Source organism: Eriocheir sinensis, chromosome 8 (assembly GCF_024679095.1).
Source record: "Eriocheir sinensis breed Jianghai 21 chromosome 8, ASM2467909v1, whole genome shotgun sequence".
Lineage (NCBI taxonomy): Eukaryota > Metazoa > Arthropoda > Malacostraca > Decapoda > Varunidae > Eriocheir > Eriocheir sinensis.
The window spans coordinates 20759035-20776534 of record NC_066516.1 but is presented as its reverse complement, the minus strand read 5'-3'; the positions used below and the strand labels follow the sequence as shown (position 1 = coordinate 20776534).

Here is a 17500-nt window from a genome sequence, read left to right as displayed (position 1 = left end):
GGAGGGAGAGGAAGAGTAAAGGTGCGGTTGCCTGCTTCATGTGTGTGTGTGTGTGTGTGTGTGTGTGTGTGTGTGTGTGTGTGTGTGTGTGTCTTTGCTCTTGAGGAACGACAACAGATTTCCTGCTTGAGCGGAGACCAAGCCAAGCAGAGCGTGATGAAGGGAAATCCAATTATGGCGATTCTCAAGACTTGTCGGGGCGGTATTGGAAGAAGACTTACGCTCAACCCCCCCCCCCTTTATTTCCCCTTCAAAAAGACTGGTTCCTCCCCTCCACCCCCCCCCCTTTATTTCCCCTTCAAAAAGACTGGTTCCTCCCCTCCACCCCCCCCCCCTAACATCCACGCGAGAAAGGGACACAACACACCCAGATGGAAGGAATATCGTGATCGCTGTCCGCGGCGATGTATAGTCTCTTGATGTGCAAAAAGTTGTTAAACTAAGCACAATTTACACTAAGTAGCCATTGAGTACCATATTTCAGCAGGTAGTCTTGTTATGTAAACCTGGACACCAATAATTCATAGCAGGCAATACTCCGTGATCTAAAAGTAAACACCCTATCGAGCAGGCAGTTATATCCTCCAAATACCAATTGCAGTGGGAAGAATTGGGATTTAGGTGTAAAGACTATCTTCAGCAGGCAGTTATGAAGTCTAAACAGCATTTTACATCAGGGAAAGTTGTGACCAAGAATTACACTTTTTCAGCAGGCAGTTATGAAGTCTAAACAGCATTTTACATCAGGGAAAGTTGTGATCAAGAATTACACTTTTTTCAGCAGGCAGTTATAAAGTCTAAACAGCATTCTGCAACAGGGAAGATTGTAATTCACGAATGAACACCCTTTTCAGTATGTAGTTACGTTCTCTAGGCATCATTTCCAGCAGGGAGAATATTGTCATCTACGAATACTCACCCTTTTCAGTATGCGGTTATGTTCTCTAGGCATCATTTACAGCAGGGAGAATATTGTCATCTACGAATACTCACCCTTTTCAGTATGCAGTTATGTTCTCTAGGCAACATTTCCAGCAGGGAGAATATTGTCATCTACGAATACTCACCCTTTTCAGTATGCAGTTATGTTCTCCAGGCATCATTTCCAGCAGGGAGAATATTGTCATCTACGAATACTCACCCTTTTCAGTATGCAGTTATGTTCTCTAGGCACCACTTACAGCAGGGAGAATATTGTCATCTACGAATACTCACCCTTTTCAGCATGCAGTTATGTTCTCTAGGCACCACTTACAGCAGGGAGAATATTGTCATCTACGAATAACCACCCTTTTCAGTATTTCTATTGACAGTTTACAGCAAGGAGAATTGTGACCAACTAAAAAGAAGTCACCATTTTCAAGAGGCAGTCGTGTTTACAGCGGGAAGAATTGTAATCCACGAATAAATATCATTTTCAGCAGACAGTTATTTCTTTCAGCACCATTTACAGCAGGAAGAATTGTGATCTGCTAGTAAACACCATTTTTAGCAGGCAGTCATGACGTCTAAGCAGCAGTTTACAGCAGGGAGAATTATAATCTACGAGCAAACATAATTTTCAAGAGGCAGTTACAATATCAAAGCACCACTGACATAAGGGAGAATATCGAAATCAACGAGTAAACCCCATTTTCAAGAGGCACTTACGTTCTCCAAGCAGCATTTACAGCAGGCAGCCTTGTGATCAGCAGAACTAGAGTAGTCGAGCTCAGAGCATCGTCAGTCTGCCTCGAATGTTATCCTGAGTAGTCAAAAATTACCTGCGGTTTTCCGGTCACTCGCCCACAATGCTCAGGACAGGTGGACGAGGACGAGGGGGGTTGTTGAGGATGATGTAAGGGGTGGTGGTAGAGGTGGTGGTGGTGGGGTGGCGTAGATGATGATGTGAAGGAGGATGGTGATGGTGGTGGTACTGATGGTAATGGGGAGATGATGATGATAATGATGATGGCGATGAAGATAATAGTTGTTGACACTGAAGAGGGTGATGGAGATGATTATATGGATGACGAGATAATGACGAAGACCACCACCATCACCCTCACCACCAGGAGTAACAAGAACAACAACAACAACAACAACAAAAACATCAACGACTCCCTCTTCCTTTTCTTCTACACCCCTCACGCACACACACACACACACACACACACACACACACACACACACACACACACACACACACACACACACAGCTCCCCTCTCCCCCCCACACAACCCCTTCCACACACACATTCCTCTACCCCCCCATACCCCGACCTTCCCCCCCCACCCCACCCCTTTTCAACCAGCTCCTTGTCCATCGCTCCTTCCTTCCCGAACACAATACTGGGGAGGAAGTGTATTCAGACGCCGCAATCACGTCCGCTTCCATTACGGCAAAACAACGACAAATACACTTTTTTTTCAGACTTATTTTCATGGCATTTCCGTTCGTTATTTTTTCTTTTTTTTTCTTTCATTCAAAAAGGTCGATGGCATAACAGGTAACGACGCCGTTTGAAGATTACCTGGATTTGGTTTTCCTCCCTATTGCATCGCTTAGTAACTAGTCATATTACTATCATCATTATTTGTAGTAGTAGTAGTAGTAGTAGTAGTAATGTTACCCGTATGAAAGGGGGGGTGAGGGGTAACGTATGAGTGAAGAGCGTGATGGGGTGAGGGAAGGGAGGAAAGGGGCAGAAGTGAGGGGAGGGGAGGAGAACGGGAGGGGGTTGGGGGAGTGAGGGACACCTGTTGAGAACCGGAAGTGAGGTAAGACGCTCAACAGACACTGCTGCTCCCTCTCTGTTACCTCTTTGCCTTCTCTCTCTCTCTCTCTCTCTCTCTCTCTCTCTCTCTCTCTCTCTCTCTCTCTCTCTCTCTCTCTCTCTCTCCAACTTTCTCTTTCGGCGGCGAATTGCATGAAATTAAACTAGAATTCTCGTTTAGTTCTGAAAAATCGTGACATTACTTTACTTTTCCTTTTACTGCGAAGTTTAATAACGTTCAAGCCGCCGCGAAGGTGCGTTCACACCGGGCCAGCGCCGCGCGGCCACAAATGTGTTTACCGGGGCTGGGTGGCGCGGCGTTCCCTGCTCACGCTGCCGGCAAATATAAATTCCGTTGTGTGTGAAGGGAGTTTTCTTCAATACATTTTTCTTAAATCCAAACAACCACCCACTTAAAGCAATGCGAGACTTTTGCAATACTACAAAGAGGAGTAAATTGTTATGAGAGTAATGCTAGTGATAAGACTGAACACTCCTCAAGGGACAGGTGTATTACCTCCACAATAAAGGGGCTGATGTACGTTAATATCATTTTTACCACGTACATTTTGTGAGCAGCACCATGGTTATTCAACACTTAAAAATAATGGGAACTTTTTTTTCTTTTAATTTCTCTTTTTGCTGCTGCAGGAAAGAAGGAAGTGTTCTGAACCCCGGCTGACATCAGGACGTGCAGACGCTGGCCGTTGCTTTTAGGTTCGCTGCCCGGCCGTCTGGGCTGGACCATGGAGGACAGCCCCGCCGCACACTTCCGTGACGGGAACACGGTCTTCCATAGATGTGCACCTCTGTATCGTAATGTCATGCTTTCCCGGTAACGGCAGGGAAAGCACGAGGCGCAGAAAGCAGGAAATGTGGTAATGTTTGTTTTCCTGTTTACGAGCAGCGATGTAATTTCCTGCGTAGTATTAAAGTCAAATCTAAAGTTGTGCGGTGCGGCTCTCGCTTCTCAGCCTCGTTACAAAGCGTTAATAGACGCCACCCAACGGGACACAAAACAGTACCTTTCCCTGGACATGATTAACTTTTGGAGGATAGAAAGCCAAGCGCTGGTGAAATATTTCTTAATGCAATACAACTACAATGGGAAGAAAATTACCTTTGACCTTACATTTACCAGTGATGGCACACCTGTATGTATTGTTAGGCCGAGGCGGCACACACACACACACACACACACACACACACACACACACACACACACACACACACACACACGTGACTGAACCAGTAACGATCGCTGCCCTTTACTGAACTACTGACCAAACGAACGCGTGCCTGGGTCCAATTAAAGGTTTCACCGACGACGCACGCACCGTGAACGTGACGCAGCGTGAACGTATACCACACCTTCCATTTACCGATCAAAAGACCTCTCCGTCTCTGCCTCTCTCTGTATCTTCCCTTCGTTTGTGTCGCTGTGTTTGTTTGATTACTCGTTTGTGAATGCTGTTGATTTGTTATGCATTCGGGTCCACTTTTTTGGCCAGTGGTGTTCCTGTCATTCTATTTCGCCATGTGTTTGTTATTGCGAAATTGTCATTCATTCATTCACTCAATCACTGCCGGTTTGTCTGTCTACCTGCCTGCCTGCCTGTGTCTGTTTGTCTGTATGTAGTTCTGGCTGTTTGTGCGTCTTTCAGTCCGTCTCTTTGGCGTCTGTGTTTGTGTGAGTTTGTCTGTCATTTTGTTTCGCAGTCATTTTGCCTCTGTCTGTATTTGTCTGTCTGTCTGTCTGTTTGTACGTATGAATGTTTGTCTGTCTATCTGTCTATCTGTGTGTGCCTGTCTGTCTGTCTGTGTCTGTCTGTCATTTTGCCTGTCATTTTGTCTGTCTGTCTGTCATTTTTTTCAGTCTCTCTCTTTCTCTCTCTCTCTCTCTCTCTCTCTCTCTCTCTCTCTCTCTCTCTCTCTCTCTCTCTCTCTCTCTCTCTCTCTCTCTCTCTCACGGCTACCTTTGCCACCCCAGGACGCTCGCTCTGACAACGCAGCTTTACGTCACCTATAAATAACTTGACCTCAGGCGAACAGCGGCTTCACCTGTGGAGGAGAGCTGCCACTGACCTGAATTATTGACCTTCAGCGCCCCACACACGCCCACCTTCCGAAGCTCCTCCTCTCCCGACCCACTCAATCCTCCTCCCTATTTCAACGACCCCCCCCACTCTCTCTCTCTCTCTCTCTCTCTCTCTCTCTCTCTCTCTCTCTCTCTTTGTGCCTCGCTGTTCTAGTAATTGTTTGTTTGCACGTCTGAATCTAAAGGGAAGTGTTTGTTGGGTTTGTAGGTAAGATATAAAGAGAGAGAGAGAGAGAGAGAGAGAGAGAGAGAGAGAGAGAGAGAGAGAGAGTTTGTGTGTATGTGGGAAGTGCGGCACAATGATTTCAGTTTAATGGTGCTAAAAATTCACGGACGATTTGAGAGGCTTCCCAAAATAGTTATAATGATGTTTCTGAGGTTAGGACTATTACTACTACTACTACTGCTACTACTACTACTACTACTACTACTACTACTATTACTACTACTACTACTACTACTACTACTACTACTACTACTACTACGCGTTGGGAGGGAGAGGGATCGATTGAAGAAGGATGAAATAGGAAATCCGAAAATCTGGAGAGAAAAAGAATAAAACTGTGAGGCAGAAAAAGACGTGGGTTAAAATTTTAAATGATGGAGGAAACGTCAGCGTGTGTGTGTGTGTGTGTGTGTGTGTGTGTGTGTGTGTGTGTGTGTGTGTGTGTGTGTGTGTGTGTGTGAAGGTGGGAGGTGAAAAAAAGAGAAAGTAGGAAAAAAAAGAGGAAAATATTTACAGTTAACATAAGCATCAACGCAGCACCTTTTTTTTTTTTGAGATGTTTTTAGTTATGAAGGAATGAACTGGCGTGACTGATGTTTCAAGGGGGGGGAGGGGGGGATGAGAGGTGTGGGCGTGAATGTGGGCCAAGGAAGTGTGAAATGGTGCTTGCTTTGTGTGTGTGTGTGTGTGTGTGTGTGTGTGTGTGTGTGTGTGTGTGTGTGTGTGTGTGTGTGTGTGTACGTGATGAAAGAATGGTCGATATTTTGACTTTGTGATTCCCTGGTTATCTATCCATACATTTATCTATCTATCTATCTATCTAGTTATTTATCTCTTTATCCATTTATCTGTCTATTATCTATGTATCTAGTTATCCATCTGTTTATTCATCTATCTATCTATCTAGCTCTTATTAGTCTGCCGCGGTTTGGAGTTTCATATTATTCTTTTTTCGTATTTGCTGCGAAGTCAAACGAGTCACAGGCGGTGCTGACAATGCTGTTACATGCACTCTGCCAAAGCACACTGCGAAGAGCTGAGCCATCACGCAGGAGGCACTCAACTAAATAAGAGATACATATTTTTCCACGTTGTTGTCTTCTCTCTATATTTCCTGTGCCTTGTATCGTAGCTCGCGAACACGGCACTTGCTCTGCGCCTCTCTGACCCACAAAGTGACTTGGTAAGAAGATTTCTTCTTTACATGAAATACATCTGAAGAACAAGTCCGGCCTCTAAGGCATTCTGGAGACACCTCAAAAGAATATTTGTAAGATTCTTGAGAAAGATTTTTTTCTTTCCCGGGAATGTACTTTGGTGTCTCCGGGAAGGAACGCGGCTTCTTCTCGGCTCCCGCGGGGAAGAGATTCCAACTTTTGCACGCTGGATTTGAGGGAATCTTCGGAAACTGAAACTAAACTTCTTCTCGCAGGATTTTTCTGGACCTTGAAGTGCAAGGAAAATTCTATTCCCCGGAGTGCTGCTCAACACCCTAGGCGAGGGCCGCTGCATCACCGTGCTGCTCCAGCTGAGTCTCGGCGCTGCACAGACAAGCTTAGACTGCTTCTTCACACGTCCGTCGCTTCAAGCAAATAAGATTCTTTATATTCTCATACACTGGCGCTTGGCGCTTGTGACTTTTCCATTAAAAACATTTCACATGCCACAAGATAAGTATCACCCGAGAAACATGTTTTCCATTATATGAAAACACGCTCGTTTTATATCTTGTGACCTTGGCCGTCCATTGACACCCCTGCGGAGGCAGCGCCGCTGCTGGCCTGGAAGGCGCCGCTGACGGACAGTTCGAATCGTGTCCCCTGGAGGGCCGTAGCGGCACTGACAGCCGCTGCCCTGCATGTTATCCTTGCAGAAATTATCTTGTTACTTCACGGCAGTTAAAGGGACACACTTGTGATGACAGCTCATCCCACGGGAGTGTTGCACGCACAAGATACATGCACAGTGTTTCATCGTGTATTTCTAACACGTCGCGTGACAACGTGCGACTTGAATACACACACACACACACACACACACACACACACACACACACAAACACACGTGATGCGTCTGGCTGCTGCTTGAGGGGGTCTATTGACAATTATTTTGTTCAGTGTTATACAATACATAGTCAGTCTATGCAGTATTTAGTTGTCAACTAGAAATCCCCTTCGACGTCATCGACACCGAGCGACACAAAGCACCACAACTCGCGCCGGTCATCACACAAAATCAGTCTCTGCATAAATACCCAATAATCCATCTTAAAATAGTCAAGTGTATCATTTAAGCTCAAAAATAATTACTCATGTTTTCATATTCATTTGGTGTAACATTTTGAACAGAGCTTTCTCCACTTCGTCACTTCGCTGCCCTCTTGAAAACCCTAACAGGAGGTTGTATCTCTGGAGAAATTAGCATTTGTTACTTGTCACTGAAATCTGTCACAAAGGGAGTGTGATAGAAGACCTGAACGTTGTCTGCCGCGACGCAACAAATGCTCATTGAAATTAAAGACGGAATAGGCTGAGCATTTCCTCCCCAGGCCTGCCCCATCCCTTCCTTTCCTTCCATGGGGACCGCACAGCTCAGTGAGTTGCTAGGAACAGAGGAGGAAGGGAGGGAGGAAGGAGAGGGGTGCGGCTTAACTTTTCCTCCAGGCTATTGGAGTCTGCCGGGGAACACGGACGGGATGGTGTGTGTGTGTGTGTGTGGGGGGGGGGGGGAGAGGGAGGGCAGGACAAAACTCCATTATCTTCTTCGCCGTAGAAGTTCGACAACTTAGGCCTAAACAGCTTACTTAAGGGGTATTCTTATAGAGATATTCTACTCGGCGCGGAAAACTTTTCTCCCTCTTTTTTTTTTTTTTCTTTTTTTTTAAGCCAAGCGGTTCCCCTTGCAGACACAGCACCGCTCTCAGACCCGTAGAGTTGACATGCCTAAGGCTACGGTGCTATTACGTGCTGGCTCCCCCTTCCTCGCATCCTCTGCGCCTTATTTTTAAACGTCTTCTTAGTCTTTATCAACATCCACCCGAAACTGACCTCTCTTTTGGCTACTCTTTACTTTTTACGTTTGTGGGAGCGGCGCGTAGCGGGCTTCTTTTTTTGTACTCTTTTTGTTGCCCTTGAGCCGCATCCTTTGTTTAAAAAAAAAATCATATGCCTTAGTAGTCTGTTGTTGTTGTTGTTGTTGTTGTTTTACCCTTTTCCGAGGAGAGGTTAATTGGTTCTCTTGATTTTTTTATCCCCTTTTTTCCGGCTGAATTTGTAATTAGTCGACTTATCTTATTGGAAACCCAACACTTTTAACTAACTCCGTCCCAACAACTGAATATATAAAAAAAAAACTATATATCAATAAACTGATAATATATACTAATACGAAGCTTTAAAAATCCAGCGTTGTGCGTTTGTCTTTGGTGTCTATTCGAGCTGCCCGACGTGTGTGCTTGGTACTAACACTGGACGCGTACTACCAAGGATTCTAGACTCAATGCAGGCTACCAAACGCGTACATAGGCTTGCTACTTGTCCTGAACGTGTACTGCCAAGCATATACTTTTTGTTCATACATTCGACGCCGCCGTATACATAACCTTCAGAGCAGTGTGTGTGTGTGTGTGTGTGTGTGGAGGAGCAAGAGACACGCTACACGCCTCCACCCACTCCTTCCCCTCCTGAGGCTACGGGGCCAAAAATATATCGAGTCTACTTCACAACAGACACTGACCTTGATCCTTGTATTTGCTTTCTCGCTTTTCAAGTCTCTCCTCCTTTGCTGGAAGTTGGAAGTCGACCTGCGGAAAAGAAAAATAATAGTAGCTACTGACGCCTTTGAAGATGTCTGAAGCTGTTACGCAGAAGAGAGAGAGAGAGAGAGAGAGAGAGAGAGAGAGAGAGAGAGAGAGAAGAAACTAATGCATGAAAATAAAGAAAGCAAAATATTATGGAATGAAAGAAAACTGTTGAAAAATGGAAAAAATAGAAATGCAAAGGAAAAAATATGAATTTAAGAGGAAATAAAAAAATAACGTAAAAAATTGTATATATGGTCTACGTATCTTCTTACTAAAACGAACATTACATGAGACACCCAGAAAAAAATAATATTCATGTGTATCATGTGTGAATTCATTATCATTGCTTTCATCTGCTCCTCAATATCGGGGTGCTTTCATCTGCTCTTCAATATCGGGGTGCTTTCATCTGCTCTTCAATATCGGGGTGCTTTCATCTGCTCTTCAATATCGGGGTGCTTTCATCTGCTCCTCAATATCGGGGTGCTTTCATCTGCTCCTCAATATCGGGGTGCTTTCATCTGCTCCTCAATATCGGGGTGCTTTCATCTGCTCCTCAATGTCGGGGTGCTTTCATCTGCTCCTCAATATCGGAGTGCTTTCATCTGCTCCTCAATATCGGGGTGCTTTCATCTGCTCCTCAATATCGGAGTGCTTTCATCTGCTCCTCAATGTCGGGGTGCTTTCATTTGCTCCTCAATGTCGGAGTGCTTTCATCTGCTCCTCAATGTCGGGGTGCTTTCATCTGCTCCTCAATATCGGGGTGCCTTCATCTGCTCCTCAATATCGGGGTGCCTTCATCTGCTCCTCAATATCGGGGTGCCTTCATCTGCTCCTCAATGTCGAGGTGCTTTCATCTGCTCCTCAATATCAGTGCTTTCATCTGCTCCTCAATATCAGGGTGCGTTCATCTGCTCCTCAATATCGGGGTGCTTTCATCTGCTCCTCAATATCGGGGTGCCTTCATCTGCTCCTCAATATCGGGGTGCCTTCATCTGCTCCTCAATATCGGGGTGCCTTCATCTGCTCCTCAATGTCGGGGTGCTTTCATCTGCTCCTCAATATCGGGGTGCCTTCATCTGCTCCTCAATGTCGGGGTGCTTTCATCTGCTCCTCAATATCGGGGTGCTTTCATCTGCTCCTCAATATCGGGGTGCTTTCATCTGCTCCTCAATATCGGGGTGCTTTCATCTGCTCCTCAATATCGGGGTGCTTTCATCTGCTCCTCAATGTCGGGGTGCTTTCATCTGCTCCTCAATATCGGAGTGCTTTCATCTGCTCCTCAATATCGGGGTGCTTTCATCTGCTCCTCAATATCGGGGTGCTTTCATCTGCTCCCCAACGTCGAGGTGCTTTCATCTGCTCCTCAATATCGGGGTGCTTTCATCTGCTCCTCAATATCGGGGTGCTTTCATCTGCTCCTCAATGTCGAGGTGCTTTCATCTGCTCCCCAACGTCGAGGTGCTTTCATCTGCTCCCCAACGTCGAGGTGCTTTCATCTGCTCCCCAGGCCCCAAGTGGCTGTCGACCAGATTAAATCACCCAAGCGGGCAACCTCGTAATGAGCCAATAGGCTTTTTGTTGCCTGCATTTCCATGTTTCCATGTTTACTTATTACCAATCGGACCTTAGATAATAAATAAAATAATAAAATAAAGGCAAATGCAGGATGAAAACAAGAGAACACACACACACACACACACACACACACACACACAATTACACCAACACCTCCCATAACTCAGGAGACAAATAGCTTTCCTCGGCCCCCCAAAACTTAAGCTCCCAAAGCCCCGTTAAGGCAAGCGTGAAAAGGGAAGGCGGGAGAAAAAAAAGTCAGAAAAAAGGGGAAAAAAAAAGTACGAGAAGCCTAACGCAGTCGGTGCATTCTCTCTCTCTCTCTCTCTCTCTCTCTCTCTCTCTCTCTCTCTCTCTCTCTCTCTCTCTCTCTCTCTCTCTCTCTCTCTCTCTCAAGCTTATTCATTTACTTCATTCACCGTTTTACTTATTCATTCCATGCTCTCTCTCTCTCTCTCTCTCTCTCTCTCTCTCTCTCTCTCTCTCTCTCTCTCTCTCTCTCTCTCTCTCTCTCTCTCTCTCTCTCTCTCTCTCTCTCTCTCTCTCTCTCGTAACATAAGCAAGTTATAAACTCTCTTAACATGATGACGTGAGCGGAAGTTGCTCTTAACACTAATAATATGAAGCGAGCGAGGCAGTGGCGGTGGTGGTGGTGAAGGTGATGGTGGTGGTGGTGGAGGTGGTGGTGGTAGTGGTGATGAAAGTAATGGTGATGGAAATGGTGATGATAGTGGTAATGGTGGTGGTGGTGACTTTCGTAATGGTAATGACATACAGTTTTTGTTGTTGTTGTTGTTGTTGTTGTTGTTGTTGTTGCTGTCTTGTGAGGAAATAATTGCGTTCACGAGTGCCATTAACAAAAAAAAAAAAAAAAGGCAATCAACAGTAAAGTAATAACAACGGCAATGATGATACAACTACTACTACTAATAATAATAATAACAACAGCAACAACAATAACAACAACACAAACGACCATACCGCACATTATAATACGGATATTTAACCTAAACCTAAAAAGAAAAGGAATAGATAGGAAAAAGAAAGAAAGAAGAAGAAAAAAAAAAAAGAGATGGGTGGGGTGGGGGGAGGAGGGGAGAGAGGAAAGGTGACTGCTTGAGGGGATGGAACAGAGGGGAGAGAGCGACGGAGGGAAGGAGGAAGTTTAAAGGAATTAGAAAAGTGATGGAGGTCAGGGTGAAGGGTTGAGGGAAGGATGGGAAGAGTGAGGGCAGGGTGGCAGGGGTGGAGGGGGTGTTGGCAGCCATGGGATAAGAGGTGATGTGGGACAGAGGGTAATGGGGTACATGAGAGCGAAGGGCAGAGGGAAGGCAGGGAAGGAGAAGGGTGAGTAATGGAGGTGATGGACGGCAAGGAGAGGGGGGGGGGAGGACAGGGCGGCAGGGGAGAAGATGGAAAGCAGGGGATAAGTGGATGGGTAAGTGAAATGATTGAGAGGGAGATAAGTAATATTTTGAAGTTATTATTGAAGAATGGAGAGAGAGAGAGAGAGAGAGAGAGAGAGAGAGAGAGAGAGAGAGAGAGAGAGAGAGAGAGAGAGAGAGAGAGAGAGAGAGAGAGAGAGAGAGAGAGGAGGAAAAAAACAGAAGTTGGAGAAAAAGAAAAAAAAAAGAAAAAAAAATAGAAAGGGTTTAACGGTTGAACGAAAATAAATAAATGAAGAATAAAGAATAAAACCGAGTATTGAAAGGAGGACAAAACAGCAGGAGGAGGAGGACGAAGAAGGGAGGGAAGAGGAGGAGGAGCAGAGGAAGGGGGGGATGGGAAGATTGTGGAAAAAACAACAACAACAACAACAACAACAACTGAAAAGAAAGGGTGTGAGGGTTTTTTGATAATGCTGTGTCATGTTTTAAAATGGATTGTTATGTTTCACCCACACCCCGTTTTCTTTTCGGTGTCATGTGACTATTACGCGGGAAAAAGAAAGCCAGTGTGTGGTGACTGATGTGTGTGTGTGTGTGTGTGTGTGTGTGTGTGTGTGTGTGTGTGTGGCGTTACGTTACCATGAAAATAAAAAGGGATGAAAGGTTATACCCAAGTGTAGCACGTATGGAATATATTTCGGTGTGGCAAAAAGTGTGTGTGGCGAACAACGTGTGTGTGTGTGTGTGTGTGTGTGTGTGTGTGTGTGTGTGTGTGTGTGTGTGTGTGTTAAGGATACATAAAGCTGATTGGGGTGTGGCTAAAACTAAAGGTCAGAGGATGAGGATGAGATGTGGTTCCGGTGAGGTGCTGAGGCCGGTGATGTGACTAAGGATGTGTGGCCTGGGGATGTGGCTAAAGGTGAGGTGTGGCCGGGGAGGTGACTAAGGGTGTGACTGGGCAGGGATGTGACTCTGAGGGTGAGGTGTGGCCGGGGGTGAGGTGACTAAGGGTGTGACTGGGCAGGGATGTGACTCTGAGGGTGAGGTGTGGCCGAGGGGGTGACTAAGGGTATGACAGGGATGTGACTGAGGGTAAGGTGTGGCCGGGGGTGTAACTGAGGGTGTGGCTGGGCAAGGATGTGACTGAGGCTGTGATGTGACCGGGTGTGTGGCTAAGGGTGTGACTGGGCAGGGATGTGACTCTAAGGGTGTGATGTGGCCGGGGGGGTGACTAAGGGTGACAGGGCGGGGATGTGACTCTAAGGGTGTGATGTGGCCGGGTGTGTGGCTATGGGTGTGACAGGGCAGGGATGTGACTCTAAGGGTGTGATGTGGCCGGGGGGTGGCTAAGGGTGTGACTGGGCAGGGAAACACAACAACTCTAATAACAGGCGGACGCAACACAAACATAACAAGCACCAGTAATTGGCGGTGGGCGGAGTGTGTAGGGGGGCTGGGGGGGAGGGCGGGGGTGCTTTCCTGTCTTCTGTCCCCTTCCTTGTCTGTTTATCCTTCTGGCTGCGTTAGAAAGCATGTCTGTCTGTCTGTCTGTCTATCTGTCTATTCAACCGTTAGCCAATCATTTGTCTGTCTGTTTATCTGTCTGCCTTTCTGTGGGCTATCCTTTGTCTGCCTGTCTGTCTATCTGCCTGCCTGTCTATCTGTTTGTCCATCTGTAATGCTTTAAAGAGCCACTGTTTTTTTTTTTTTTTTTTTATTTTTTATTTTTTTTTTAGTCGTGTTTGTTTGCTTGCATGAATCAATATCGCCCGTTTTTCATTGCTGTCTAGCCACGCATTACAAATTATCGGCCATGTGTCTGTCTGATAAATAGCGTCTGTTTGTCTTCTTGTCACAATGTTTGCCTCCCAGTTAGTCTGCTACACACACACACACACATACACACACACACACACTCACTGTTTGTCTATCTTTCTATCTATCTGTCTAACTATCTATCTATCTATCCACCTATCTCTCTGTCTATTTATCTATATTTCTTCTTTATTTCTATCTATCCATTTACTTCCATCATTCTGTTTCTTTACTCCATATTCCTCTCCCACGCAGATCCTTTCCTCTCCCTTATTCACATCTATGTTTATTCACAAACTTCTCTGATGACTTCTGAGGAGTGGGTGAAAGCGAGGAGGAGAAGGTTTAAGACGCATTAGAAAAAGTAATGGAAAGAAAAGAAAGGGAAGGAAGACTAAATAAAAACGGAGATGGAAAGAAAACAAGTGGGAGGGAGGCAGAGAAGGAGGCATGAAAGTTCGGGGGAGGGAAAGAAGGGAAGGAGGGGGGGAGAGGGAAAAAAGGGATGGAGGGGGGAGTGGAAGGAAAGGAGAGGTCTCCAAGCCAACACCGTGAGCGTGAAGGAAGAAAATATTAACATTAGGAAGAAAATCTGAGGCTTGTCACGAGTTCCTGACGTGCCAAAATGATGCTGTTATTCCTCTTTACGCCATCTCACGAGCCGCAAATTTGTTCGCGATCTGGGCGACTGTGAATTCACCACACTTACACACACACCCCCGCCCCCCCCCCCAAAAAAAAAGCGACAAAAAGACCCAAGACATCTCTAAAAAACAGATGCAAGAACTTCGCTCGAAGTTTGCATGAAGTTCGCCAAAAATAAATGGCGACCGTCGGAACGGTAGTTGCTATAATAGTTGCGCGATCTTCGTGCCAAGATAGTGTGACAAAATGCAACTAAAATTGGACTTTTGCGACTGTCGTAAGAACGTCGCGCGACTATTTTGAGGTTATTTTGCGACAATTTTGCAACTATTTTGAGTGGAAGTTCGTACGAACATCAGGCAACCATTTTACAACTACTGAGAGCGGTTTGGGACTATTTGAAATCGGTCCGGATTTGTGACGTTCGCCGAAATTATTTAACATGTTCAAAATTCTCGCGCCAGTTTGGCGAAGGTTTACCGACCATCGTGAACCTCTGATACTGCTCTGCGACTGATTTGCAACAGCTTTGTGACTGTGGTGAACCACGGTCACAGTACAGTTGCGGAGCAATTTTTCCACAATGAGATACTATAGCCCGTCCGCTTGGCTGATTCTCTCCCTTTGTTGATATGTTCTCGATTTTTCTTTTTTTTACTTAAATCCTCTCTAATTTCAGCTCTATCTCTCGTTTACCAGCTCCCCGACAAGACCAAAAACCCGTGAAGGTGCGTAGCAACACATATAGAGAAGAATATTCCCTCGAGCCATTACCGAGAGCCGTGTGAGTGACCTGTTGATCCTCCTCGCCTGGAAGACTGCCAGCGCCGCGAGGGGAAGGGAGGCAGATTTACTTTTCTTTTGTGTGGGTTGTGTAAATAGCTTTGAAGAATATATCCACTTAGTGTAGGGTTACCGGCGCTCGATCGGTTGTCATTAATCAAAGTCTCGACCTGCGCCCCTCCTAGTGTCAATTAAACGCCGCCACATTACCGTCGGCGTTTCATGTAATATTATCAATGTCATAGAAGACTCAAAACATGTACCTCTCACAGCTTCCTCTTCAACACTTAGCTCAGGCCACTCTGACTCTTCATTCACACGTTAATTAACACGTAAATTCGATTAAAAAATACATAAATTGCTTGATGCTGCCAACACACGAGACACACACAGTAAGCATCGACCCTTTCCCCTGTAGGAGGTCGCGGGGTACAGCAGCAACAGTCTGGCCTGAGTGGCGGTGTCTCGTCCCTATGCAGAGGCGAGCTGACTTGCCTATGCGAAAGAGGCGGCGCGGTCGGCAGCTTTCAGTGTTGCTTACATTTGCATCTAGTTTGACGGCCGCGACAGTCACCTTGCAGGGCCTTTGTCCATGGACTAATACATCAAGGAAGTAACACGGACGGTGCCGGGGCCGAGACTCACGCAAGATTTTTAAACGTTGTAATAGTATTTATTAACAGTTAAGTGGCTAGTTTGGCTTTTTATCTCCATTTTTGGGACGGAGTTAGGTAGAAGTGTTGGAGTTTCACAGAGTTGAGTCAACGTTACAAACACTCGTAAAAAGAAAATGTATAAAAATAAAAAATAAAAAATAATCACGCCTTGAAAAACGGTCAAAAAAGACTAATCCGCCACATTTTTGTTGATGAAGACTAATACGACTTTTAAATAGTCAGGCGTCAGCAAGTATTTAGACAGCAGGAACAGCCCTCTGCGCTTCGCCTATCTTACCGGCGGCGCGTTGGAAGACGAGGGTCGAAAAGTCCACGACGGCGAGACGTAAACCAATCCCCGGCGTCAGCAGCAGGGACAGGGTGCGTCAGGGAGGCACTGAAGCCGCGTGGGTAAAGTTTAAATTGATAGAATGAAATCTTGGAAACGAGAAGGAAAGTGATTCGCAGCGCGCGGGAGATTAGAAATGGTGGTGGAGACTATGCTGAACACCTTCGTGGATCTAAGGCAAGAGTCGGAGGCCCAAGAAAAATATTAAACGAAAAGCAGCCACTCTTAAAAAAAATAATAATAATATCAAACTAACACACACATCCACACACCCGCCCACTCAACCCCCCCTCAGCCCCCTCACACACACACACACACACACACACACACACACACACACGACCAAGTATCCGTGTGGCCGTCATGACACAACACAGGGCAGAGGCCGAGGGAGGATTACTGAAGCTTCGTCGTCGCCTCCAAGTTTGTCTCTCGTGTTCCAGTCCGTGAGTGGCTCAAGTCTCGTCCTTCAGGGTCGGTATTCTCAGACGCTTCAACCTCTCATGTCATCTATTTCCAAAGGCTAAAATGGAGTTTAATCTGGTTTTCATGAGTGTTTTTCACGTTTAAGGTACAGAGGAGGGGTCAAACTACCACCAAGGTCATAAATGTACCTCTAGAAATGCCCAGTACCCCTTCAAAAACTCTGTCAAATGTAAGTGTGTAAGCGGAGAAGCGTTTGAGAATATGGTTTCAGGTCACGCTAAAAACACTTGATCGGTCCACACGACGTCACTTCCCTTACTCCCTCAGACCCTGGACTCATACTTATAGGCTTCAGGCTGTTGTTACGATCATATTTGAAGGCCACAGAGAAGATCCATCGGGTTCTCATGAGTGTTTTTCCTGCAGGCGTGGATATCCTGGAAAACTACCGCCGGAGATGTTAATCCATCTACGTAAATGCCTACAACTTATACGAGAGCTAAATAAAATACGAGCTAAATAAAATACGAGAGCTAAATAAAATAAATGTACTGTAGCTAAGTCGTCGAAACGTTTGGAAATATGGGCCCTGGCACTGTACCTCGCTCTTACCCCCGACGTGACCTTCCCCCGCAAACAGTGACCTCGCTTAATTTATGCGGGGTCAGGAGTGCGTCGTCACCTTCCCCGGGCGGCCAGGCATTGTTTATAAGCCATCTCGCTGCCTCCGATGACCCTCTGACCCACTGGTAAGGCACGTGGAGGGGTGGGTTGGGGGTGGGTGGGGGTAGGGCAGATGGTGGGGCTCTTCAGTGCTACACAACCACGCCGAGGGGGTAGGGGGGGGAGGTGCACCTGTCAGAACGCTTGGCTTAGCTTTCCGAACATAAACAAATCAAACACACTTGCCAGCATTCCGAGACGCACGAATAAGGAAGTGGGAAAATAGCGAAGGGGTGACGAAATGTATAAAGATGA

The 17500-nt window shown here is 46.0% G+C and overlaps 1 long non-coding RNA gene across 1 annotated transcript in view; it reads right to left on the bottom strand.

Annotated features, from left to right (window-relative positions):
- LOC126995668 (uncharacterized) overlaps positions 1-17500 on the bottom strand; it is a 105404-nt gene that overhangs the window by 43949 nt on the left and 43955 nt on the right. The window contains exon 4 of the long non-coding RNA XR_007750634.1: positions 8816-8882. This is a non-coding gene — a long non-coding RNA (uncharacterized LOC126995668). The remainder of the gene's footprint in view (positions 1-8815; positions 8883-17500) is intronic.